At 37.1% G+C, this 27,813-nt stretch overlaps 1 long non-coding RNA gene across 1 annotated transcript; it reads left to right on the top strand.

The window, feature by feature from the left end:
- Positions 1-864: 864 nt before the first annotated feature.
- On the top strand, positions 865-26,265 carry LOC134809412 (uncharacterized). Its single transcript, XR_010155020.1, has 3 exons — positions 865-913; positions 1,091-1,198; positions 23,313-26,265. It is a non-coding gene; the product is annotated as an uncharacterized LOC134809412 (long non-coding RNA).
- Positions 26,266-27,813: the final 1,548 nt, after the last annotated feature.

Genomic DNA, 27,813 nt, shown 5'->3' with positions numbered 1-27,813 from the left:
ACACAGAAGGAATTTTGCCCCATAGATGTCATGTGGAATTTGCTGTGTGTCACCTGAAGCCACTTAGTCTCAGAGGCTCACCCAACACCTCTGATGCTGTACCTATTGATGGTTATTTAGAGCCCAAGGGCTCCTCAGTTAACATCTGATGAATGTGGCCATGACTTGGTTCTTTCCTAAAAGGCAGCATGTCTTTTATGGTCCAACATAGCTAGAGATGTTATTCAGAAGCTAGGTCCTAAAAAAGAAACCTCATGACTCTGACCAGTTCCCTATCCTGTTGTGGCTGAGCTGAGCTGGTATTCAAGATGGAAAACAAAGTTATCCATATTCTTCTCTCTTCTCTTTTGAATTGGAAGAAAGCTGTCTCTCTCACTCTCTCTTTTTTTTTTTTTTTTTTTTTTGAGACAGTCTTGCTCTGTCACCCTGGGTGGAATGCAGGCAATCTCGGCTTACTGCAACCCCTGCCTTTCAGTTCAAGAGATTCTCCTGATTCAGCATCCCAAGTAGCAGGGACTACAGGTGCATGACACCACGCCTGGCTAATTTTTTGTATTTTTAGTAGAGACAGGGTTTCACCGTGTTAGCCAGGATAACTCAAACTCCTGATCTCGTGATCCGCATGCCTTGGCCTCCCAAAGTGCCAGGATTACAGGCATGAACCACTGCGCCTGGCAGAGATCTCTTTTTTATCTATTAGCTGTGCAGCCTGTGATTAGGAGAGCAATGATGCCCTCACTCTCTTAACCACTCCAGCTGGGGGTTTCGGTAGATCTTGATTCCCCAGTCCACTGTCTCTGAGCTTAGTTCAACACTAGAATTTGCATAAGAGTTGTGGTCCTTATGAAAGTCCTTGAAGACTGCCTTTCAGGTTTACTTAGAAACCCAGAGCATTTTAACCCTCAGTAGTGAGGTAGGTAAAAACTCCAGTTTGTACTGCTGGAATTGCCAATTCCCCTCTAACTTGGGCTGGATTAAATGCTCCCTTTATGACTTAGCATCTGCTGAGTTTGGTTCATTTTTTTCCTTTTTGCTCTAACAGGACAGCACTCAGTTTATTGCTTCAAAATTCCTGTTTTCTCTTCCCCAGCACACAGAGATATTCTTTCAGCATACCATACTGCCATAGAGTGGTGGAGGAATGACACCAGTAATTTGAGACCTCTTCAGTGGCTCTGTGATACAAAGTTAAAACCAGGTACTTTGAGTGTCTCTCTCTTATATATAAGGTTGTATATAAATACTAGAATAAATATTTTCATTATTAGAATGCAATATTAGAGGAAAAATAAAATCCTGTAATTTGCAGCAACATTGGGTAAATATAGACAACATATGATAATGAAAGTAAAGTTTTATTTTGTTTAAATTGGCACATAATTTTCTACATGTATAGGTTAAAAATGTGATGTTTTAATATATGTAATTATGTGATGATTAAATCAGGGTAATTAATATATCCATTAACGTAATTATGTGTTATTTTCTTGTGGTGAGAATATTCAAAACTCACTTTTTTTGCTATTTTGAAATATATGGAACTTTATTGTTTATCATAATCAAGGACTATGCGATAGAACACTAGAAATTATTTTTATTGTCAAATTCTAAATTTATAACAAATAAGACAACTACTTTCTTTCCTTCCTTTCCACTTCATATATTTTGTTAACCACTATTGTACTCAATACGTTTATAAAATCAACCTTTATCAAGCTCTCAAATGTGAGTGACATAATGCAGTATTTTTATTTCTGTGACTGGTTTATTTCACATAGCATAACATCTTATGGTGTCCTCCACGTTGGCACAAATGTCATCATTTTGTTCTATTTATGACCAAATAATTAACTATTGTGTAAATATACCACATTTTTATGTACTCATGTTGATAAAATTTGTAGTTGATTTTTTTTTATCCTGGCTATTGTAAATAGAGCTGCAATAAGCATGTAAAAACAGATTTTTTTTCTTTTGTAAACTGATTTTCGTTACCTTGAATAAATACTCAGTAGTGGGATCTCTGAATCATATGGTGGTTGTAATTTTAGTATTTTGTAAACACTCAACACTTAAAAAATATAAGAACAGTGCTAATTTACACTCTTACCTGCAGTATATATATTTCCTTCTGTCCACAACCTCACGGTCATTCGACAATTTTTTAATCTTTTTACTGATAGCTATTTTCACTAAAGTGAGAAAATATCTCACTTTTGTCTTAATTTATATTTTATGGTGATAAGCATAACATTTCTGATATTAATGGGAGTATTCGTATATCCGCTTTTGAGGAGAATGTGCATTTCTTCTTTTGAGAATTGCCTAATCAGATTCTTTGTCAATTTTTTTTTTTTTTTTGAGACCAAGTCTCTCTGTCACCCAGGCTGGAGTGCTGTGACATGACCTTGCCTCACTGCAAACTCCGCATCCCAGGTTCAAGCAATTCTCTGCTTCAGCCTCGCTAGTAGCTGGGATTACAGGCACCCACCACTACGACCTGCTAATTTTTGTATTTTTAATAGAAACGGAGTTTCACTATCTTGGGCAGGTTGGTATTGAACTCCTGACCTGCCTCGGTCTCCCAAAGTGCTGGGATTACAGGAGTGAACCATCATGCATGACCTCTTTGTCCATTTTTTAAAAATCAATTTGTTTTGTTTTTTGCTAATTAGTTTCTAGTATATTCTGGATATTAGTCCAATAGCAAATTTCTTAATTTATTCTTCTATTTTCTATGAAAATACTTTGCAGTACAATGTGGTGAAGTGCATCGATTTTTCATTTTGCTGCTTCTGCTTTTAAAGTCTTATTCATGAAACATTTGACTAAACTAATGTCTTGAGGCGTTTCTTCTATTTTTGTGGTAGTTTTATAGATCAGAAACTTATGTTTAAAGTCTTTTCTTTTTTATTTATTTATTTATTTATTTTTTGAGATGGAGTCTTGCTCTGTTTCCCAGGCTGGAGTGCAGTTGTGCCATCTCGGCTCATTGCAAGCTCCACCTCCCAGGTTCATGCCATTCTCCTGCCTCAGCCTCCTGAGTAGCTGAGACTACAGGCACCTGCCACCACACCTGGCTAATTATTATTATTTTTTTTTTAATTTTTTTAGTAGAGATGGGGTTTCATCATGTTTGTCAGGATGGTCTTGAACTCCCAACCTCAGGTGATCCACCCACCTCAGTTTCCCAAAGTGCTGGGAGTATAGGCATGAGCCACCGCTCCCAGCCAGTTTTGTTTAAGTCTTTAATCCATGTTTAGTTGATTTTTGCATAAAGGGTGAAATGTAAGCCTTTTAAAAAAGTAAGAATTTTATTTCTCTGCATATTCAGTATTTCCAACACAATTTATTAAACACACTATTCTTTCATCCAAAGAATGTTTTTCAGGCCATGTTGAATAATCTAAGTTGAGAATGTGTGAATTTATTTATTTTATTTCTCTGTTCTCCCTCAATTGTCTATATGTCTGTACTTACACCTATATCATGCTGTTTTGGTAACTACAGCTTTTTTGTCAATTTTAAAGTCAGATACTGTGATTCATCCAGCTTTGTATTTCTGCTTAGTAGATTTTTTGATATTCAGGTTCTTCTGTGGTGCCATTAAAATTTAATGATTGTTTTATCTACTTATATAAAAATCTTGTTATTTTGACAGAGATTTAATTTGATCTATAAATTGTTTTGGATAATATAATTATTTTAACATTTTTCACAAACTATAATCCCATGTATTTCATATTTGTGTCCTTTTAATTTTTTTTGTTAGCATTTTGTGGTATTTCAGAATTTTTTTTAATCTTTTTGTTTGAATTGATTTCTTGCTAAGATTTATTTATTGTTTTCAAATTGAATGCTGTTGGTATATAGAAACATGGCCAATTTGTATATGTTGATTTTATATCCTGTATGTTTACTAAATTTGTCTATCAGTTGTAATGGTTTCTTTGGTAGAGTATTTAGTTTAATTGTTTAACTGTATAGAATTATGTCATCTGCAAAGAGAGGTAATTTAAGTTTCCCTTTTCTAATTTAAATGTTCCATATTTATTTCTATTTCCTAAGTCCTCTGGCGAATACTTTCAATACTGTGTTGAACAAGTGATGAAAGTAGGCAACCTTGTCTTATTGGAGTTACTAGAGAAGTCAAAAAAAATTAATCTTTCCCCCTTTACTGAAATGTGGGTTTATCATATGTAGTTTTTATTAGGTTGACGTATGTTACATACTAAATTTTTGGAAATATTTCTTATGAAAATATGTTGAATTTCATCAAATGATTTAAGATGAGCTCAATGTACTACATATATTGAGATTATTGTATTGTTATGATGATTATTCTGCTGATGTGATGTATCACATTTTACAATATCTCTATGTTGAATTTTGTTTACATTCCTGTGAAAAATACCAGTTTACCATGTTATATTATCTTATTTTTTGTTTTGATAATATTTTATTGAGGAGTTTGCATCAGTGTTCATTAAAGATACTGACTTGAAGTTTTATCTTTTATTATGTCTTTGTTTCATTTTGGTATTAGGATAATTCTAGCCACATAGAATTATTTAGGAAACAGTCTTTATTTTTTGGAATAACCCAATGATTTATATGAATTCTGTACTAATGTTTGGTAAAATTTATCGCTAAAGCCATTTATCACTAAAGCCTTCAGATTTATTTTGTTGAGATACTTATAACTTACTATTTAAATTAATTTTTGGTATGTTCAAGTTTTATTTATCTTTTATTTTAGATTAAAATTATTTTATTTTTATAATTTTTATTTTCTTTTTAATTTTTGTAGGTACATAGTTGGTGTACACATTTATGGAATATCTGAGATATTTTGAAATAGACATTAAATTTGAAATAATTTTATCATGAAGACTAGATTATACATTATGCCAAGCATTTTATTCATTGAGTAGCAAACAACCCATTTACTCTCTTTTGTTACTTTTAAATGCACAGCTATTATTGGCTATAATCACTTTGTGTGCTATCAAAGAGTAGGTCTTATTAATTTTTTCTATTTTCTTTTTATGGCTTAAACATCTCCACCTCCTGATCAGCTTCCTATTATTCTTTCCAGCCTCTGGTAAACAGCCCTCTACTCACTATGTTCATAAGTTCATTTGCTTTATTAGGTTTCACAAATAAAGAAAATGTGTAATGTTTTGCCTTTCTGTTCCTGCTGTATTTTACTTAAAATAATAATCTGACATCCATCTATGTTGTTGCAAATGAAAGCATGCTATATTTTATGGCTTATTAGTACTCCATTGTGTATATGTACCACTTTTTTACTCACTCATCTTTTGATGAATACTTAGGCTGCCTCCAAATCTTAGTGATTGTAAACAATGTTGTAACAAACACAGGTGTGCATATGTCTTTTTGATAATATGAATTTTCTTGCTTTGGGGTATATAACCAGGAGTGAGATTGTTAGATCATACAACAGCTCGATTTTTAGCTTTTTTAAAAATCTCCCAAATGTTCTCCATAGTGTCTGTACTACTTTACATTCCCAGAAACAGTGTAGAAGTGTTCACATTTCTCCACATTACTGTCAGCATTTGTTACTGCCTGTTTTTTTTTTTCTTTTTGTATCAGCCGTTTTAACTGGAGTGATATCTCATTGTAGCTTTTATTTGCATTTCTCTGATGATCAGTGAAGGTTAGCAACTTTTTATATGTCTATTTGCTACTCATATGTTTACTCTTGAGAAATGCCTATTCAAATATTTTGCCCATTCTTTAGTCAGGTTATTAGATTTTTTTTTCCTATATCTTTGTCTCAGCGCTTTATATATTTTGGTTACAAATCTCTTGTCAGGTGGGTAGCGTGCAAATATTCTGTCAGATTTCATGGGTTATCCCTTCCCTCTTCCTTTTTTTTCTGAGCAGAAGCTTTTAACTTGATGTGATAACATTTGTTTATTTTTGCTTTGGTTGCCTTTTTGTGCTTATGAAGTATTAAACACATAATTTTTCCTGAGACCCATGTTACAGAGTTTGTCCACAAAGTTTATTTTGTTGTAGTTTAAGAGTTTAAGGTCATAGGTTAAATTTTAATTCATTATGATTTGATTTTTGTATATGGTGAGAGATAGGTGTCTAGTTTCATTTTTCTGCATATGGATATCCAGTTAATTGAGCAACATTTATTTAAAAAAAAACTGTCTCTTTCCCCAGTGTATGTTCTTCACACCATTGTTGAAAATGTGTTTTCTGTAGGAGCATAGATTTGTTTCTTGGTTCTCTATTCTGTTCCATTGGTCTATGTGTCTATTTTTATGTTAGTATCATGTTGTTTTGGTTACCATAGCTCTGTAGTATAAATCAAAGTCATAATGTGATTTTTAAAATATTTTTGTATAGAATAGCTTTGGCTATTCTGGGTCTTTTGTGGTTTTACATACATTTTATAATTAGTTTTTAATATTTCTTTTAAGAATATCATTGGTGTTTTGAGAGAGAATGTATTGAATCTGTAGATTGCTTTGGGTAGTATTGACTTTTTAGCAATATTGAGTCTTCCAGTTTTTGAATGTGTAATATTTTTCAGTTATTTTGGTGTTTTTTTCAGTTTATTTCATCAGTGTTTTAGTTTTTATTACAGAGATATTTCACTTCTTTGGTAAAGTTAATCCCTGAGTATTTAATTTTCTATGTGGCTATTGCAAATGCAATTACTTTTTAAATTTTATTTTCACATTGTTTCCTGTTGGCATATAGATATGCTACTAATTTTGTATGTTTATTTTGTATCCTGCACCTTTACTAAATTTGTTTATTCATTCTAATAAGATTCTTTAGGTTTTTCCAAATGTGAGATTATATAATCTGTAAGCAAGGATAATTTGACTTATTTCTTTCCAATTTAGAAACTTTTGTATCTTTCTCTTGTCTCATTGCTCTAACTAGGACTTCCAATATTATGTTGAATAAAAGTGGGCCGCAGTGGGTATTCTTGTCATATACTAGATCTTAGATAAAAGGCTTTCAGTGTTTCCCTACTAAGCATAATAATACCTGTAGGCCTATTATATGTGGTTTTATTGAGGTATGTTTTTCTCTCCCCAGTGTCTGAGGTTTTTATGTTGAAGAGATGTTGAATGTAATGAAATGCATTTTTGGCATCAATGGAATTATCATATAATCACCATGTACAAATCAATCAGTGAGATGAATCAATGTTGATATCATTCATACTTTATTTTACTTTATTTTATTTTATTCTACTTTTACAATTGTTAGTAATGTCAGTGAGGTCATGTTGGTGAGGTCATGTTGGTGAGCCTTTGATTCTGCCATCTTTCTCTGCATCTCTTCATGCCCTTTTCTGTTCTGGTTTTTATTAATTCTTTCTTCTTCAATCTGAGTAAGCTATCTAAGTGTAGAAATTTATCAATTTCCCTTGGGTTTTTAACTTGTTTGTGTATATAGTTATTCATAATAGTTTCCAATGATTTCTTGCACTTGGTTAATGGCTTTACTTATTTTTTGTTCTTGTTTTTTCTTTGTCTAGCTAATGGATTTTCAATTTTAAATCTTTCCAAATAAACACATTTATATTATGATGATTATCTATTTTTAATCTGAATTATATTTTCACTGATATTTTTATTTTGTCATATCAACAGATTGATTCATCATACTGATTTATATATGGTGACATATTATGCTTGCATCACAGAGATAAATTTAACTCAATCATGATGAATGATCTTTCTAATGTATTGTTGAATTCAGTGTTCTAGTATTTGATCGAGGATTTTCATATCAAAATTTATCAGATATGTTAACCTGTAGTTTTCTTGTTTGAATGTGCCTTTGGTTTTGGTATAAGTATAATACAGGCTACACAAAATGAGTTTGGAAGTTATATTCTTCTCCTCTATTTTTTAGAATAATTTGAGTAGTATTGTCATTAGTTCTTCACCTCATGGGTTAAAGTAATTTTCTGCCTTAGCCTCTGTAGTAGCTGGGACTACAGGTGCATGCCACCATGACAAACTCATTTTTGTATTTTTGTAGAGATGGGGTTTCATCATGTTGGCCAGGCTGGTCTCACACTCCAGGCCTCAAGTGATACACACGCCACCAGCCTCTTAAAGTGCTGAAATTACAGGCATAAGCCACTACACCCAGCCTTTCAAAAAACACTTTGTATCTCTATTTCTTTGTCTACTTCTACTTTATGGCCAATAATTCTTACATTTGTTTTTTTTTTTTTTTTTTTTGAGGCTACATTATAAATCCTATAGATGCATTATATTATTTTATTATTTATTATTTTGTCTTATTTTACTGTACATTTTTAATAGTCTGTCTTTAAACTCACTAATTATTCCACTTGATTTTTTGTTATTAAATAATTTTCATAGATTCTTTAGCATGACAATTGTATTTTTCAGCTACAGAGTTTTTGCTTGCTTGTTTTTAATTATATACATATCTTTGAATAGCTTTTCTGATATAAATCTAAATTCCTATTTGTGTTACCTTACATTAGTTTGAATTTTCTAAACATGACTATCTGCTCATCTGTACAGGGAAATCATGTGCATATAGGGTATATGCCGTATTTTTATATAAGCATACAATGCAAAAGAATCACATCAGGGTAAGTGAGATATTCATCTTCAAGCATTTATTTTATCTTTGTATTACAAGAAAGAATTATACTTTTAGTCATTTGAGTTAGGGTTTTTCTCCTTTTTAAATTATTTGCTATGCATCATTAGGTTTTTAGAATTTAAAAACTTTCTATTTACCTGATATGGGTGTTTGTTGATATAAACAGTCTTAGTACTGCATTTGCTTTATTCTACATGTCCTGGTGTGACATATTTTTATTGTCATTAGCTTAGATGTTTAAATCTTAATATATTTGTTAACTTGTGGTTCCTCAGGGTCATGTTATTTCTCAACAACCTCGCCAGTATCTCTTATTTCCTGGCTTTTCAATAATTGCCATTCTGACTATTGTGAGATGGTACCTCATTGTGGTTTGGATTTGCATTTCTCCAATAATCAGTGATGTGGAGCTTTGTTTCATATGTTTGTTGGCTGCATAAATGTCTTCCTTTGAGAAGTTTCTGATCATATGCTTTGCCCACTTTTTGATGGGGTTGTTTTCACTTGAAAATTTCTTTATGTTTCTTGAAAATTATGGATATTAGACCTTTATCTGATGTGTAGACTACAAACATTTTCTACCACCCTGTAGGTTTCCTGTTCACTCTGATGATAGTTTCTTTTGTTGTGCAGAAACTCTTTAGTTTAATTAGGTTCCATTTGTCAATTGTGGCTTTTGTTGCAATTGCTTTTGGAATTTTTTTCATGAAGTATTTGCCCATGCCTATGTCCTGAATGGTGTTGCCTAGGCTTTCTTCCAATTTTGTTTTATGGTGTTGATGGCTACATTTAAGTGTTTAATCCATCTTGAGTTAATTATATAGGTGTAAGGAAGGGATTCAGTTTCCGTTTTCTGCATATAGCTAGCCAGTTTTCCTGTACCATTCTCTTGAATAGGAGATAATTTCCCCATTACTTGTTTTCATCAGGTTTGTCAAAGATCAGATGGCTGTAGATGTGTGTTGTAATTTTTGAGGCCTCTGTTCTGCTCCATTGTTCTATATGTCTGTTTTGGTAGATGTGCCATGCTTTTTGGTTTTGTAGCCTTGTAGTATAGTTTGAAGTCATACAGCATGATGACTCCAGCTTTGTTCTTTTTGCTTTGAATTGTCTTGACTATTGGGGGTCTTCTTTGATTCCAAATAAAATATAAAATAGTTTTTTTTAAAATTCTGTGAAGAATGCCAATGGTAGTTTGATGGGAGTAGCATTGAATCTTAAATTACTTTGGGCAGTATGACCATTTTCAGGATATTGATTCTTACTATCTATGAGAATGTAATATTTTTCCATTTGTTTGTGTCCACTCTCATTTCCTTGAAGAGTGGTTTGTAGTTCTGCTTAAAGAGGTCCTCCCCATCCCTTGTTAGCTATATTATTAGGTATTTTATTCTTTTTGTATTGATTGTGAATGGGAGTTTATTCTGGATTTGTCTATCTGCCTATCTGTTGTAGTTGTAAAGGAATGCTTGTACTTTTTGAACATTACTTTTGTACCCTGAGACTTTACTAAAGTTGTTTATCAGTTTAAGGAATTATTGGGCTGATCATGTCACCTTCAAACACAGAAAATTTGACTTCCTCTCTTTCTATTTAAATAACTTTTATTTCTTTCTCTTTTATGATTGCAGTGCTGAGAACTTCCAATATTATGTTAAATAGGAGTGGTTAGAAAGGACATCCTTGTCTTGTGCCATTTTTCAAAGGGAATATTTCCAGGTTTTGCCCATTTGGTATAATATTGGCTGTGGATTTGCCATAAATAGCTCTTATTATTTTGAGATATGTTCCATCATTATCAAGTTTACTGAGTGTTTTTTACATTAAGGGATGTCGAATTTTATTGAAGGCATTTTCTGGATATATTGAGATATTCACATGGTTTCTGTCATTTGTTCTGTTTATGTGATAGATTACATTTATTGATTTGTGTATGTTGAACCAGGCTTGCACCCAGAGGATGAAGCCAACTCGATCATGGTGGATAAGCTTTTTGATATGTTGCTGGATTTGGTTTGATGATATTTTATTGAGAATTTTTCATTGGTGTTCATCAGGTATATTGGCTTGATATTTTTATTGTTTTGTCTTTTCCTGGTTTGGGTATCAGGATGATTCTGGTCTCATAAAATGAGTTAGGGAGGAATCCCCCTTTTTCTATTGTTTGGAATAGTTTCAGAAAGAATAGTATTAACTTCTCTTTATACATCTGTTACAACATGACAGTGAATCCATCTGGTCCTGGGCTTTTCTTAGTTGGTAGGCTATTCATGAGTGCCTCAAATTCAGAACTTGTTATTGGTCTATTCAGGGATTTCACATCTTCCTGGTTTAGTCTTGGGAGGGAGTATGTGTCCAGGAATTTATCAATTTCTTTTAGATTTTCTAGTTTATTTGTGTAGAGGTGGTTATAGTATTCTCTGATGGTAGTTTGTATTTCTGTGAGATCAGTGGTGATATCTCCTTTATCATTTTTATTGTGTATATTTGATTCTTCTTTTATTATTTGTTAGTCTAGCTAGGAGTCTATTTTGTTAATCTTGAAAAAATCTGGTGTATTCATTGAGTTTTTGAAGGGTTTTTTGTGTCTCTACCTTCTTCAATCCTGCTTTGATTTTACCTATTTCTTACTTCTTGTAGCTTTTGAATGTGTTTGCTCTTGCTTCTCTAATTCTTCTAATTATGATACTAAGTTGTCAATTTTGGACTTTTTTTGCTTTCTGACGTGGGCAGTTAGTGGTATAAATTTCTCCCTTAACACTGCATTAGTTGCGTCCCAGAGAATCTGGTAAATTGTTTCTTTGTTCTCATTGATTTCAGAGAACTTCTTCATTTCTGCATTAATTTTATTTACCCTGTAGTCACTCAGGAACAGGTTGTTCAGTTTCCACGTAGTTGGTGGTTTTGAGTGAGTTTCTCAATCCTGAGTTCTAATTTGATTGCTTTATGGTCTGAGAGACTGCTTGTTATGTTTTTAATTCTTCTGCGTTTGTTGAGGAGTGTTTTACTTCCAATTATGTGGTCGATTTTAGTATAAGTGCTATGTAGTGCTGAGAAGAATGTATATTATGTTGATTTGGGACAGAGAGCTCTGTAGATGTCTATTAGATCTGCTTTGTCCAGAGCTGAGTTCGTGGGTTAAGTATTCTTGTTAATTTTCTGTTTCATTGATCTCTGTAATATTGACAGTGGTGTGTTAAGGTCTCCCACTATTATTATGTGGGAGTTTCAGTATCTTTGTAGATTTCTAAGAACTTGTTTGATGAATCTGAGTGCTCCTGTAATAGGTGCATGTATATTTAGAATAGTTAATATTTCTCATTGCCTTGATCTCTTTACCATTATGTAATGCCATTGTCTTTTTTGATCTTTGGTGTTTTAAGGTCTTTTTTCTCAGAGACTGTGATTGCAACCCCTTTTTTTCTTTTGATTTGCTTGGTAAATATTCCTCCATCCCTTTATTTTGAACCCATGTGGGTCTTTGCACATGAGATCGGTCTCCTGAACACAGCACACTGATGGGTCTTGACTCTATATAATTTGCCAGTCTTTGTCCTTCAATTGGAGAATTTAGCCCATTAACATTTAAGATTAATACTGTTATGTTTGAATTTGATCCTTTCAACATATGATCCCTTATTTTGAACATTAGTTGATGTGGTTTCTCCACAGCATCAACGGTCTTTACAATTTGGAATGGTACCGGTTGTTTCCTTCCATGTTTAATGCTTCCTTCAGGAGCGAGTGCTTGTAAGGCAGGCATAGTGGGGACAAAATCTCTAAGCATTTGCTTGTCTGTAAAGGATTTTATTTCTCCTTCACTTGTGAAGCTTAGTTTGGCTGGATATGAAATTCTGGGTTGAAAATGCTTTTCTTTAAGAATGTTGAATATTGGCCCCCACTCTCCTCTGGCTTATAGGGTTTCTGCTGAGAGATCTGCTGTTAGTTGTACAGGCTTCCCTTTACAGTTGTACAGAACTTCCCTTCCCTTTATAGTTGTACAGGCTGTCCCTTCCCTTTATAGGTAACTCGACCTTTCTCTCTGGCTGCCCTTAACACTTTTTCCCTCATTTCAGCCTTAGTGGATCTGACAATTATGTGTCTTGGGGTTGCTCTTCTTGAGGAGTATCTTAGTGGTGTTCCATTTCCTGAATTTGAATGTTGGCCTTTTTTGCTAGGTTGGGGAAGTTCTTCCGGATAGTATCCTGAAGTGTGTTTTTCAACTTGTTATCATTCTCCTCAACACTTTCACGTAAACCAATCAATCACAGGTGTGGTCTTTTCCAATAGCCCCATATTTCTTGGAGGTTTTGTTCATTTGTAGTGGGAAATCAGAGAACCAGAGAGACCAATTGGGTCACAGAAGGATTTATTATTTAGGGTGTGCCCCAACTCCGTGGACTAGCATCCAGAAAAAGTGTGAGCACCAAACAAACAAGGCAAGTGCCTTTTATGCATCTTAAGGCAGGCAGTACACGAGGCAGGAAGCAGGCTTACAGAAGTGAGAACAAAAAGCAGTCAGTCACATTATGACGTGTCTTACAACTTTGGAAAAACATGTTTTGCAGCTAGTGCTTATCTATCTTGTGACCTTTCAGTTGTTCAGCAGAAAAACAGGAACTTACAGAACTTACAAAATATGCAGAGGGTAGATTATGGATAACGTTTCACAGAGAAGCAGTTAGTATTCTTTCTTAACTCCTACTTCAGTGTTGGGGGGCTACTTGAGGCCTATTTTATTCTAACTCTAACAACAATTTTTATGCAAGTTTTACCTTTCCTTTAATTCTCTACTTCATTTCCCCCTTTGATGCTTTTTATGAAAGAATTTTTAATAGAAAGCACCACTATCATCTATTTCTCAATGGGATGGCACACTTTCTTCTCTAGATAGAGGATAGTGTTTACTTAAAGCCATCATTTGGGTGGTGGTTTGCCTTGTCACAATTGCTTTTATACTTGACTGAACTCTTCTGATCAAAAGAGGCAGGAGAGAAGGGAGTATTAGACACCCACTTAAGATAACTACAAAGCAGCCTGTTATGGTTTTAAATCCACAAAAAGATGAAAAACATCCTCCGAAGAAGGAGTCTGGAGACCAGCCTTTCCTGATTTGCACTGGAACATGAGCCAGCTTTCACATCTTTGCAGTAATCTTAGTTGTTCATTATCATCAATTTCCAGACAGCAGTTTGTTAAACTGAACTTCCCACATACTGTCCTTTCTGAGGCCAGGAGTTAATCTAGTACCAACCTATTTTGATAAATAGTTTCTCTCCTCTGTGTGGCTTGCACGGCGACCAAATCTAGAGCCCTTGATGTTTCCTTGGTTATAATTTCAAGAACAGCTTGTAACCTTATGACATGGCTGATCATGTAAATGAGGGTATGATATCCCCACATTCCATCTTCTGCCCAGGTGGCTTGCCCATAGTATTTAATAATTCTTTCAGGAGGTCATTCATTACATTTCCAGTCTCATATATCTATATCCTTTTTGAAGTTTGTTCTATTTTTGAGACTAACAACAAAATAAAATAACCTCCTGGTTCCTTTTTATTCTCATCATAAACTGTATACCCTGAAGTCTCACCCTGCTTTAGGGGGATTAAGAAAGACAAAGGCCTAATTATTTTTAATACATTGGCCCCTGACCACTTAGGCGGCAGTTTCTGATACGCCTATGTTCCACAGATGCAATGGAGGCCAGAGGGTACTTGCCAAGAATTTGGATCCTCAAGCTGATACCAAGAATGGTGCGAGGTGGGAAACTGAGAAAAGGGGTTAAAATAAGATAAGGAGGAATCATTTTTTGTACTCCTCCATGGAATTTTCCTTCAGTTCTATTATAATATTTTTGCCCTAAGCAAGTTAATTATCCTACTACATCTGTAAATGCTTCTCCTCAATGGATGATACAGTACCTTCAAATTATGGAGGTATTCAGTATCCACACGCTGGCTGAGTCTATTGATTCATTGGTGGATTTAGGAAGAGTGAAATTATCTTGAGGCATTAATTCTTTTGCCTCCCATGGCCATTGGTCTTCTACATTTGTTCCTCCACAAACATAACAGGAAGTAATTCCTAAACTGCCAGTTATGTTTTCAGCTAGCTGGGTGAATAAGTTTTTGGTTGGAGGAGGTGGCTCAGATACCTTCTGGTTGGAATATTTATAAAATGACATGAAAACTAGAACTGAGGTATTGGCTGTTTTGTTTGTTTTCTTAATAATAAATAGCTAGATTTCCATGGCTGCCTTTTGATCAGCAACTCCTAACGTTATGGGATATCCTGTAGTCCATATGAGTTCGTTTGGCTTTAAGATAGTAAAATTCACAGTACTACAGGAACATGTTTTCCAATTACAGTGAGGTTTGGCTAGCATTCTGGTAAGTAGAGCCTCCTCTAATGGGTTGTGTAACCATGTTGAGCAGCTCCAGCATCCAATCATCACTAGGTATCTGGCAGAGCAAATGGAGGGTGCACATCCAGTGGTATGACAACTGCTAAGGTAACCTTCAGGGTCAGAGATAATAATTAAGTGAGTGGACACTGTGAAAGTGTGTTGGCAGAGGTTAAGATATAAGGATATGGCATCTATGCCAAGGGAAAAACCCTTATTTTGATTCAAAAGATCCCCATCTTTTGTTTTTGCATGAGATTCAAACTAGAATTCTGTGAGTGGAGTCTTAGGGTCATAACATATATATGGTTGGTTATTTCCTGGGTCACAAATTGAATATGTTATTTGGTCATATACACAGGTACCCAAATGTGCCCTGGCACACATGTAATGAGTATGATATAGGAGAGTTTTAGTTAAAGTTCTTCCAGACTTTGTGGTATGAGTGCAGTGGGGGCACCATTCCAGGTGCTTTCTCTTTGCCATAGGCAGTGGTAGTAGCAAAATAAAAATAAGGAGTGGCATGTTCACACAAAGTATGGACAAAAAAGGTCCTTTCCTGGGAGGAGGGACTGGCAAAAATTATAGCATAGCAACAGAACAATTAATATTACTAAGATAGCAACTAAACTTAATACTTCTATCCACATTTACTCATCTGAGGAAGACTCTTCAAGCTTCAGCCGTGCATAGACTAGTCAGCTTCTGGTGTGACTAGGGCAGGGCTTGAAGTTTCCTCAAGCTTCAGCCATGTGTAGACTGTCCAGCCTCTGGAGTGGGCAGAGCAGAGTGGTTGTCTTTCTCAGCATGACTTGGTTCCATCGCAAGATCAGCCCTGTTGGGTGGTCTGGGTCTTCCTGACTGGTCCACTTGTCCAGTGCTGCCAATTTTGGCCAACTGTGGTGGACCCACAGTATGATACCTGCAACTTTAACAGCTGTGGAAGTAGACAAGATTACAGCATGGGGCCCATCCCATAAGGGTCCTAGAGTAGTTGGATTCTGTTTCATAACTCAAACCGGGTCCCCAGATTTGAGCGGGCATATTGGGTCTGTTAGACTTACAGGCATCATTTCCTGTACCCAGCCATGGACTTTCTGCATAGCTAGACCTAAGGCCTCTATTTGCCTGGTTAAGGTTAATTCCCCTAAATCATGGAGGTCACCTTTAACCTGAGTTATGCTGGGGGTGGTCTGCTGAACAAAATCTCCTAAGGTGAGTACCCAGTTTGTTTGGTAGTGGGGCAACTGACTCAGAGGAGGACTCCGGGCAAAACCTGATCCCACCTGAGATGAGTTTCTTGACAGAATTTCTTCAGTAGTTGCTTGAGTGTTTGGTTCATCCACTCTACTTTTCCTGAGCTTTGCAGGTGGTAGGCAGTGTGCCACTTCAATTTTATTTTTAGTAGTTGTGTTAGCTGCTGTACAATCTCAGCCACAAATGCCTGGCCATTTTCTGATCCTATAGTTACAGGCAGTCCAAATCTAGGAATGCAGTCTTTTAACCGCACTCTAGTTACTTCCCATGCCTTTTCTGTCCTGTTTGGGAAAACCTCAACCCACAGTGAAAAGATGCAAACAAGCACTAGTAGGTACCAGTGGCCCCCAGCCTGGGGCAGTTTGGTAAAGTCTACAAGTAAATTTTCACAAGGTGTAGCTCTGATTTCTGAACTGCTGGGGGCCAGGTTGGCCCCTGCCATGGGTTGTTTTGAGGACAAATCAGACATTGCTCACAGATGGCTCGAGGGATGGGGCTAAGTCTTTGCACATAAAAGTGCCATCCTAGCAAGGTTTCTAGTGCTGTCTTCCCATGTGGGTTCCTTGGTGGAACTGATTTACAAATCTGGGAGTCATCATCTCAGGTATGGCTAGCCTCCCATCAGAGAACTTCCATCATCCTCCCTCAGTGTAGTTTCCATTTTCCTGAGCAAAACAACTCCTTTCATTTAGAGTGTAATTTGGGATCTCTGGGAGGGAAATCTCTGGGAAGAGAGGCATTGCTAGGGCTCCCTCTTTAGGAGGAAAAGTGGCCATTGATGTCCATTGTGCCTTTTTATCTGCTTTTCTGTTTGCTTTTGCTTCAAAATTTCTGATGCTTTATGTCCCTTGCAGTGAATGACAGCCACCTTTTCTGGGGCCCACGCAGCATCTAAGAGTTGTAGAATTTTCTCTTTATTTTTTATCTCTTTCTTCCTGCAGTTAAAAGTCATCTTTCTTTATATATGGCCCCATAAGCAAGCAGTGTCACAAAGGCATACTTAAAGTCAGTATAACTGTTAACCACTTTTCCTCTGGCCAACAGTAGGGCTCTTGTTGGAGCTGTTAGCTCTGCTTTCTGAGCAGATTTCCTAGCAGGCAGAGGCTGAGCCTCTACCACTGAGTCCCAGGTTACTACTGTATATGCAGGTTACTGGATCCCTTCTGAGATAAAACTGCTCCCATCCATGAAGTACTCAACATCTGGGCCAACAAGGGGCTGGTCTGTTAAGTCTTTTCAGCTAGAGAATAATTCCTCCACTACATCCACACAATAGTGATAGGGAATGGAATCTTTTGGTTTTTTTATGGGTAGCAGAGTGGCTGGGTTTAAAGAATTAACAGTTCCTATGATTACATAAAGATTTTCAGATAACAGTCCTTGATATCTATCTGGTAATTCTTGGGTTTGACAACCAATAATGTCCCCTTTGATCCATCAAGATGATAACTGTGTGGGGCACTGTGATGATTAGTTTTTGTCCTAAGGTCAATTTATTGGCTTCTTGTGACAAAAGGGTTGTAGCAGCTGATGTCTTAAAGCAAGGGGGCCAGCTTAGCACCAAAGGGTCCAGCTGTTTGGATAAATACACCGCTGGTATATGCCATGACCCCATCATTTGAGTCAGGATCCCTACAGCCACTTCCTTCCACTCATAGACATATAGGAAGAAAGGCTTAGTCTGATCTGGCAGTCCTAAGGCCAGGGCCTGGATTAAAGCCCTTTTGATCCCTTGTAAGCTTTTTCCTGATTGGCTTCCCAAAGAAGGGGCTCTTTTTCCCCACTTTGTGGCTTCATACAGCAATTTTGCCATAAGTAAAAAATTTGGAATGTAGATGTGGCAGAAACCTGCTGCTCCTAGGAATTCCCTTATTTGGCACCCGGTGGTTGGGATGGTACTGCACAAACAGTCCGCTTTCACTCACTGCCAAGCTCACATTTCCCTTCACTTATTTCAAAACCTAGATATATGACTCCTTCTGAACAGATTTGTGCCTTTTTCTTGGATACTTTATATTTGGCCTTCCACAAAAGGTGGAGGAGTTTCTCAGTGCCCTGAAGGCAATCCACCTGAGTGGGGACCATAAATAGGAGGTTATCTATGAACTGCAGTCAGAAGCATTTGTCATTAGGAGGAATGAAAGCTCCTGAGATCTGATGCTAGCACTTCTCCAAAGATTGTAGGGGAGTTCTTAAACCCCCGTGGGAGCCTTGTCCAAGTATACTGTGTTTCTCCCCAATGAAATGCAAAGATAGGTCAGCTCACTGGCACCAGCTGGAGACAAAAGAATGCATCCTTTAGGTAGAAGAAAATAAACCAGGCTGCACTAGCTGGTATTTGTCCTAACAAGGTGTATGGGTTGGGCACTACTGGATAGATTGTCTCTGTGACCTGGTTTATGGCACACAAATCCTGCACTGGCCCATATTCCCCAGATGGCTTTCATACTGGCAACAGTGGAGTGGTCCAAAGTTATCTGCATTTAACTATGATTCTGTTCTTGAAAAGCCAGTCTATATGCTTTTGAACACCTTGGATGGCTTATATGAAAATCAGTTAATCAGTTACTGACAAACTCATACCAGGGTGACTCCTGGTTTTAACTCTACTAAGACTGGTGCCTGATTTACAGCCAATCCAGGTGGATTGTTTTCTGCCCATACTCCAGGTATTTTGGTAACTAGCCCATACTTCTCAAGAGGTCCTAGAAGTCCTTGCTTAAGTGGTACTTGTGCATATAGCCTCCATTCCTCAGCTTTTGGCACTGTGAGGGTTAACACCATAGCTTTTGGTTGATATAAGTTTAAATACATATTTCCTTGTGGTGCAAAGGAAATGTGTGCCTGTAGTATTTGGAGCAAGTTTTTCCCTAGCGAAGAAACTTGACAATTTGGAAGGTATAGAAACTCATGGTGGACTTCTCATCCTCCAATAATGCAACCCCTTGACCAGCAAAAAGGCCTTTTTCTGAAACTCCAGATCCCCTGAAAATAGTGATATAATTCTTACATAGTAGCCCTATGGGTTGGGTAACTACTCAGTGTTTAGCTCTGGTATCTACCATAAAGTCCATTCATTGGTCCCCTCTCTCCACTGTGACCATAGGCTCCTGGTGGCCCAAAGAGATAGAGACCAGTCTGTCTCAGTCCTCCACAGTCTCTGCCAGGCTGATCAAGTTGGCATCCGGTTTCAGAACACAACGACTTACAGCTGGTAGCTCTGGCCAAGCTCCCAGCTATTGCCCTTATCCTTCTCTGGACATTCATCCTTCCAATGTGCCTTCTTTTTGCATAATGCACACTAATCCCTCTCCAGCCTTCTCTGGCCTTCAAATCTGGGCCACTTTGACCTCTTCATGACCATGACCATGACCACATCCTTGTCCCCTTACAATGCTAGTTTCTGTTTCAACAACGGCTGCCACCAGTAGCTCAGCCTTTTTCTTAATCCTCTGCTTAGCCTCCTTCCTTTCCTCTTGATCATGGTTAAAACATACTTTGGTGGATACTTCTATTAGCTGGGTGGCATTCATGCCTGCAAAACCTTCAAGATCCCAAAGCTTTTGTTTAGTGTCTGCCTGTGCCTGACTAACAAATGACATATTCACCATGCACTGATTCTCTGTAGCCTCGGGGTCAAATGGGCTATAGAGCTGGTAGGCCTCACAGAGACTCTCATAGGACTGACTTAGGCTCTCATCAGCCTTTTTAAGGACCTCTGAAATTTTTCCTATGTTCATTGCCTTTTTCCCTTCAGCTTTTATCCCATTTAAGAGTGCTTCCTGATATCTCTGCAGGCAGAGCTGCTCTTTTGCCTCATTTGGGTTCCAATTTGGGTCTGTCTCTGAGAACTGTTCCTGGGCATACCGCCAGACATCATGTGTGCCATCAGGTGCATTGTTCTCTATCCACTGGAGGGCCTCTTTGGACACCCTCTGATGCTCCTTTGTATTGAACCATGTCAGAAGGAGCTGCTGGCAGTCTGGCCAGGTAGAATTGCGAGTCAGAAAAATGGACCACATCAGGTCTATTACAGACTGGGGCTTCTCTGTATAGGATGGAGTATGCTGTTCCCCATTTAGGTGGTCTGTGATGGAGAAAGGCTGGTAGACAAAAATTCACTGCCCACCCCGGACCTGGCCTTGTTCATAATAATAGGTCTGTGCTCAAGTCTCATGGAAGAGCATTTGCAAGGCTTGGGTGCAGCCTGACCAGAAGTGGCTTGCTGTTTAATCCTGCCTTTCCCCTTTGGTTTTTATGGGCAGGGGCTCAGGATCCCCTCCATGGGGTTATGCTGCTTGAGACTCACTTTTCTCTGAGCCTGATTCCTCGAGGGCCATTTGCTTTCTGCCTTGTCTTAGCCCTGACAAGGATGGGTGTATTGGAGCATAAGAGGGAGGAAACTTTCTTTCCTTGGAAAGCGTTTGGAAGACTGTTTTTTCCTGACTACTCTGTTGCTTTTTCTTCTCCTCTGAGGCTCCTATTGAGATAGACTTCTCAACTTCCTTAGGTATAGCTCAGGCTACCAGAGACTTACAATAACTTGTCAAATAAGGTTGTATTCATTTGGGATGTGTTAGAACCATGTTCAACCAGGAATCAATATATGGGAACTGATCTAGGTTCCCAGGCTGTTCTCCAACCCCTGTCACTGCCCTAAACACATGGCCAATTTCTTCCCTATCTATTGTGTCTTTGGCAGGCCACACAACATTAAAAGAAGGCCAGTCTAATTCACAGAGAGTTCTCAACCTTTGGGGGGTCAGTTTTACCCCATAATCTCCTCCAAAGCCTTTCTCAGAATTATTTAACATGCACTCCAATGGAGAAGCTTTTGATGATTTTTCTCCCATTCCTCCTTTTATGACACACACTCACTCTACCTTTTGTTACGGACTGATCAGACTGTTTCCTATTACTGGAATTTCATGCACTGCTTAGCTAGGACAGTATCGTATTCCCACTGCAGCTGCTGCAGCTGTAGGGCAGCTCCTGTCAGCCTTATACAGATCGCTCTAGATCTGGTCAGCCACACACTGGCTTCAGAGCACACAGTCCACATTAAGAGATCTGTGCCTTCATCTGTCATGCCCCATGTTGGCCCTTCCCAGAACTGTCTCTTTAATGTGCTTTCACATGCCTCCTCACTCCTAGTTCACGTTTTTTAATTAGGGTGGCAACTCATTTTTCTTGCTACGTCTAGTTTCAGTTTTTATTTTCCTAAACTGACTTAGTGAGCCTCTTTCATGTGCTGTGACAGTTAGGTTGTAAGTTTCATCCAAATTGGCAGGTCACTCCCACTTTCCTCAGCCCCTCTGTGTTAGAAGAGTAGTCACACCCTGGGAAGTGATCAGGCCCCCGTTTCATCCTTACTGGATGGGTCTTGACTTGGGGCTTCAGGCCTTACCATGTTTTTGAAGAATGCACGCAGCTCCTGGAATTGTCCTGTAGCCCCTTTGCCAGTTCCATTGTGCTGTTAGGGAAGGGCACCGGGATGCAGGAGAGCTGGTCTCCTCTCCAGTCTGAAGTTCTCCTGTCAGTGCCTAGGATTTCAGGTATCCCCTGCTCTCGGGCTCCAGTCCTATAGGCAAAGGAGACAGAACATTTGCCATCTCCAATCCTGGATGAGCCCCTAGAAAATGTTACAGGAAATCAGAGACTGGAGAGACTGATGGGGTCAAAGGACGATTTATTATTTAAGGTATACACTGGCTCAGTGGACTAGTGTCCAGAAAGTCTGAGCACCAAACAAACAAGGCAAGTATCTTTTATGCAGTTTGTTTTTTGAGGCAGAGTCTCACTCTGTCACCCTGGCTGGAGTGCAGTGGTGTGATCTCAGCTCACTGCAAGCTCCACCTCCCGGGTTCACACCATTCTCCTGCCTCAGCCTCCTGAGTGGCCGGGACTACAGGTGCCTGCTACCATGCCTGGCTAAGTTTTTGTATTTTTAGTAGAGACAGGGTTTCACCTTGTTAGCCAGGATGGTCTTGATCTCCTGACCTCGTGATCTGCCTGCCTCGGCCTCTCAAAGTGCTGGGATTATAGGCATGAGCCACTGCTCCCGGCCTTTTATGCATCTTAAGGCAGGCAATACATGAGGCAGGAAGCAGGCTTACAGAAGCGAGAACAAAAGCAGTTAATCATCTGTGACACGTCTTACATCTTTGATAAAACATGTTTTACAGCTAGTGGTTATCTATCTTGTGACCTTTCAGCTGTTCAGCAGTAAAACAGAAACTTAGAGAACTTACAAAATATGCAGAGGGTAGATATGGTTAATATTTCACAGAGAAGTAGTTAGTATTCTTTCTTAACTCGTACTTTGGAAGGGGGCTACTTGAGGCCTATTCCATCCTAACTCTAACAACAATTTTTAAGCAAGCTTTAATTTTCTTTTAATTTTCTACTTCACATTCCTTTTCTTTTCTCTAATCTTGTCTTCATGTTTTATTTCAGTAAGCTGTTCTTCAACCTCTAATATCCTTTCTTCCACCTGATCAATCTGGATATTGATACTTGTGTATGCTTCACAAAGGTTTTAGCACTGTTTTTCAGCTCCTTCAGGTCATTTATATTCTTCTTTAAACTGGGTATTCTAGTTAGCAATTCCTGTCACCTTTTATAAAGGCTCTTAGCTTTCTTGCATTGGGTTAGCACATGTTCCTTTAATTCAGAGGAGTTTTTTATTACCCACCTTCTGAAGTCTACTTCTATCAACTCATGAAACTCATTCCCCATCCAGTTTTCTGCCCTTGCTGGAGAGGAATTTCAATCATTTGGAGAAGATGAGGTATTCTGGTTCCTTAAATTTTCAGCATGTTTTTGGGTTTTTTTTTTTTTTTGGTTTTTTTTTTTCTTATCTTCATGGATTTATCTGCCTTTGCTCTTTGAGGCTGATGATCTTTGGACAGGTTTTTTTAGTGGGGGTCCTTTTGTTGATGGTGATATTGTTTCTTTCTGTTTGTTTTTTTCTAACGGTCAGGTCCCTCTTCTGCAGGTCTGCTGCAGTTTGTGGGAGGTCCACTCCAGACCCTGTTTGCCTGGGTGTCACCAGTGGAGGCTGCAGAACAGAAAGGATTGCCGCCTGCTCCTTCCTCTGGAAGCTTCATCCCAGAGGGGCACTGGCCTGATGCCAGCCACAGCTCTCCTGTACAAGGTGTCTGTCTACTCCTGCTTGGTGGTATCTCCCAGTTAGGAGTCATGGGTGTCAGGGACCTACTTGAGGAGGTATTCTGTCCCTTAGCAGAGCTGGAGCACTGTGCGGGGAGAATCCTTCTTGACAGATGCTGCTCTCTTCAGAGATGGCAGGCAAGAATATTTAAGTATGCTGTTGCTGGGCACATAGCCAGCCCTTTCCCCATGTGCTCTTTTTCCACGGAGATGGGAGTTTGTCTATAATCCCTTGAATGGGGCTATTGCCTTTCTTTCAGAGATGCCCTCCCTAGTGAGGAGGAATCTAGAGAGTCAGTCTGGCCACAGCTGCTTTGACATGCTTTGGTGAATTCTGCCCAGTATGAACTTCCTGGCCTCCTTAGCACTGTCAGGGGAAAACTGTCTACTCCATCCTCAGTAATGGTGGATGCCTCTTCCCCAACCAAGCCTGATCATCCCAGGTTGATTTCATGCTGCTCTGTTGGCAGCAAGAATTTCAAGCCAGTGGTTCTTAGGGTGCTGACTCCATGGGAGTGGGACCCACTGAGCAAGACCACTTGGCTCTCTGGCTTTAGCCCTCTTTCCAGGGGAGTAAATGGTTCTCTCACTGGGGTTCGAGGTTCCACTGGGAAAAACAAACAAACAGACAAACAAACAAACAGCAACAACAAAAACAAAAAAAGTGAAGCTAGCTTGGTGTCTGTTGAAACAGCCACCCAGTTTTATGCTTGAAACCGAGGGCCCTGGTGGTGTAGGCACACAAGGGAATTTTCTGCTCTCTAGATTGCAGATCCCATGGGAAAACTGTAGTATCTGGGCCAGGTAGCACAGTCTTTCATGGCTTCCTTGGGAGGGGAGAGATTGGTTCCTGGCTTCTTGTACTTCTCTGGTGAGATAATGCCCTCTCTTGCTTTCTGCTCACCGTCCATAGGCTTCGCCCACTGCCTAAACATTCCCAATGAGATTAACTGGGTACCTCCTTTGTAAATGTAGAGATTATCCATTCACTTTCTGCATTGGTCTCAATGGAAGCAGCAAACTGGAGCTGTTCCTATGTGGCCATCTTGTCAGATCTCCCTGTAATTCTTATCTTATTAAATTGTCTTAACAGAATTATCCACTGACAATGTCAATGTATCAGAAATATATGAGTTTATTTATTTGTTAATTTTTCATTCAACTACATATTTCTTTGTGTACACACTTTGAGTAGTTCTTCATTTAAATAATTATTGTAGTTATTTAGTAATACTTAGTAATATTAGCAGTAAAGAAATATGAACAAGAGTTTCTTTTCTGTCTCAACAATTTTGGCTAACCAGACATCAATACAAATTTTATAAGATAATTTTTTAGTTCTGCAATGGAGAAACAAATTAGAGATTGACAGATTTATATAAAATTTAAAATAAAAATTTGCAATTCTGCACAGAAAAGTACAGCAATATGCTAGAAAAATATTAAGTTTGCAAATAAGTTTGAAAAAAGATTTGCACTTTAAACATGTTAAATCTTAGAATTTGGGATCCAAATGCATTGTTCTACATTTAATTCTTTTTTATACTTCATATAATATTTTGTACTTTTAGTATACAGTTATCACAACATGTATACATTTTTAATATTGATTTTATTATTTTTGTGTTATTCTAAATAAAATTATGTCTATAGTTTTGTTTCCATATTGTAGATTACTAGAGTTTAGAAAAATTTCATTTAGGTGTTGATTTTTAATACTTCTATCTATGCATTAAGGTATGCAAAATTTATATGAACGTAATTTATATTACTTTTTACATTTTTTTCTAATGACTTAGGCTAGAAGTTCCAAGGCAAAGTTAAGTGAAAGTAAAAAAAAAAAAACGCATCCTCATTCCACATCTTATTTAAAAGTAAGCTTCCACTTAGCACTACTGAAGAAAAGAATACCTGTGAATTGTAGTGCTCTGTATGAGAGAGGAAATTTTCCTTTCATTTCTAGTTTATTTACTTTTAATAATAAATATGTTATATTTTTTGAAAATGTTTGTTGTATAAGCTATGATTATACTGTTCCTTATTATATTCTTATTCTGCATTGTATTTATTGGTTTTATAACTAATTTGTTATAAATTATTTAGGTACGTGACTCTTTTGGAAGTTATGTAAGCCTTGAAGTGTTGATGGATTTTAATTGTTAAGCATCCCATAAGGATTTTACATCTGTCTTCAAAAGGGGGTGGCAGGGGTTGGTCTGTATCTGCCTGTTCCTTAGTATTTTTTGTTCCAGATTTGGTCTTAGAGTAATGTTGGTTTATTGGAAAATTGTCTTCAATGTTTAGGTAAAACTAGGAAAAAATCAAAGATTGACTAAGTTACAGTATTATGTCTACTTTAACTTGTTGACAGAGTTTAGCAGTAAAGCCATCTGTTTATGATATTTTGTTTGTTAGGTGTTCTAAATTACTAATTTAAATAATTTACTTACTCCAGTTAAGATTGGCTTTTTAAATTTCTTATTCAGTAGTTTTTGAGAATCATGTATTCTTAAAAAATTATTCAATTATTCTAGGGTTTTAAATTAGAGGTATAAATGTGTTTATAGTATTCTTTAGTACTTTTAAAATATCTGTAAAATTTATAGTAAGTACTTTATATTATTCATATAATTTACTGTTGTTAGGTGTGATATGTAGAATTGTACCTATTTGTTGATGTCATTTGTTTTTTATTATGTAATGACATTGTCTCTTTTAAAACATTTAGCTTGTAATCTGTCTTGTTTGATATTATTAAAAACACTCAACGTTCTATTTGATTAGTATTTCCATGAGAAATTTTTTTTTTCCAGTTTGTAATGCCAAAAGAATTTTGAAATTTATATCCAATGTGATTCTTTATTGACAAAATGTATCTGGGTATGCATTTTATTAACTCTGCATTTTATATGTTATTTATTTATTTAATTTTTGCTAAGTTCAGAGAATAGAGTATACATGCAGGTGTGTTACATGGGTATGTTGTGTACTATTAAGTTTTGGCCTTTAGTGTGTCCATCACTCAATTAGTAAATGTTGTTTTGAATACTTTTTAACTCCCACTTTCCTTCTGTACTCTCCTCTTTTGATGTCTCTAGTGTTTATTATGTCCCTCTCTATGGCCACGTGTACTCATCGTTCACCTTCCACTTACATGTAAAAACATATGGTAAGTGATTTTCTGATTTTGAGTTATTTTACTAAAGATAATTGTTTTTAGCTCTATGGATGTGGTTGCAAAAACTGTAACATTATTGTAAATATTTATGGTTATGCAGTATTAAATCATGTATAGACACCACATTTTCATATTTTCAATTCAATCATACTTTGATGGAAACTTGGGTTAATTCCATGACCTTACTATATATATATATATGTATGTATGTATGTATATGTATATATATATATTTTTTGAGACAGTCTCTTTCTGTCACCATGCTGGAGTGCAGTGGTGAGATCTGACTCACTACAACCTCTCCCTCCTAGCCAGGATGGTCTTGATCTCTTCACCTCGTGATCTGCCTGCCTTGGCCTCCCAAAGTGCTGGGATTACAGGCATGAGCCACTGCACTCAGCCAACCTTGCTATTTTGAATGGTGCTATGATAAACACAGCAATGCAGCTGTGTGTTTGATATAACTCCTCTCACCACCACCATTTTGAGTAGATATCTAGTTGTGGCATTGCTGGGACAAATGGTAGTTCTATTTTTATTTCTTTGAAAAATTTTCAACTGTTTAAATAAGAATTGAGCTAATTTTATTCTCAGGAACACTATATCATTATTCTATTTTTGTGCAATTTAGCCAGTGTTTGTTGATTTCTGAATTTTTGTAATAGTTATTCTGACTGCTGTGAAATATCTCACTGTGATTTTGATTTTTCTGCCTCTGATGATTAACAATGTTGAGCATTTTTTATCTATTTGTTGTTCACTTGTATGTTGTCTTTTGGGAAATATCTGCTCATGACTTTTGCCCACAGAATGTTTTATTTTCCTGGTTAGTTATTTGAGTTTCTTCTAGAGTCTGGACATTAGCCCTTGTAGGAAGTATTTTTTGCCTTTTTTTTTTTTTTAATATTCTACAGGTTATCTGTTTACTGTGTTATTGATTTGCCATACTGAAGCTTATTAGTTTAGTTGTTGCATTTGTTCCTGTATTTGTTGCATTTGCTTTTGAGGTCTTAGCTATAAATATCTTTAAACTGTATTATTAAATAACACATTGTATGACTTATCTGTTTTATCTACAATACATAAAAATTGTACTATTAAATAATAAAGTGTATTATTTATCTGTTTTACATACTGTTGGTTTTGCTTT

This window comes from Pan troglodytes, chromosome Y, assembly GCF_028858775.2.
Source record: "Pan troglodytes isolate AG18354 chromosome Y, NHGRI_mPanTro3-v2.0_pri, whole genome shotgun sequence".
Taxonomy (NCBI): Eukaryota; Metazoa; Chordata; class Mammalia; order Primates; family Hominidae; genus Pan; species Pan troglodytes.
The sequence above is the reverse complement of the archived record's forward strand: the minus strand, read 5'-3'. Positions and strand labels throughout refer to the sequence as shown.